The sequence below is a fragment of the Echinops telfairi genome, unplaced genomic scaffold (genome assembly GCF_000313985.2).
Source record: "Echinops telfairi isolate 266 unplaced genomic scaffold, ASM31398v2 ScPeMD7_60;HRSCAF=208, whole genome shotgun sequence".
Classification (NCBI taxonomy): Eukaryota; Metazoa; Chordata; class Mammalia; order Afrosoricida; family Tenrecidae; genus Echinops; species Echinops telfairi.
Genome location: NW_022103958.1, coordinates 11,979,579 through 11,980,451, shown reverse-complemented (window position 1 = coordinate 11,980,451; position 873 = coordinate 11,979,579).

Sequence of the window (873 nt, the reverse complement as noted above, 5' to 3'; positions counted from 1 at the left end):
ATTTGTCTTCAGTGATCCGTTCGACACCCCGTGATCACACAGGTTGATATGTTGTTCCATGTGGGCTTTGTTGCTTCTGAGCTAGATAGCCGCTTGTTTACCTTCAAGCTTTTAAGACCCACAGACGCTATATCTTTTGTTAGCCGGGCACCATCAGCTTTCTTCACCACATTTGCTTATTCACCCGCTTTGTCTTCAGCGGTTGTGTCAGATGATGTATTCTTTACAGTTCAAGCTATTCACTTATATGCAGGCATTTGGAGGATATTACTTCAAGTCTAACCCCAACATCTAAAAAAAATAAGATTCTGGGAATTTGGATTGTATAGATGGAATATTTGCAAAGTATACTTGTTTTATTTTTTCAGAGTTATCCAATTATGTATGTTCTCTAATCCTAAATATCTACTACTTGTCTGTCGGTGTGCTGTGTTGAGGTGGCTTGACCGTTACTGTGATGCTGAAGTTAGCTTACTGGTACTTGAAATACCAGTAAGCTAACTTCAGCATCACAGTGAGCACGTTTCAGCAGGGCTTCCAGACTAAGACCAGACTTCAAAGAAAAAGGCTGTCCACTTCAGAGGAAATAGACAGAAGGAAGTGAAATGTCAAGGATTTAAAATATTGTCAGATAATGAAAGCCTCATGAATGGAAGCAGAAGATTGTCAGAGATTGTGTTAGATAATGAACCCCTCAGGTCAGAGAAAACAAACAAACTAAACTTAACTAATTTCCAGCCAATGAATACCCCACCCCATAGCCACCCCGTAGTACAGGGGAGAACTACTGCCTTCACAGGAGTAGAGAGCCCTCCAAACTTGACGGTGGAACAAAAACCTTCTCAGAGTAGAGTCGATAATAATGACTTGGGT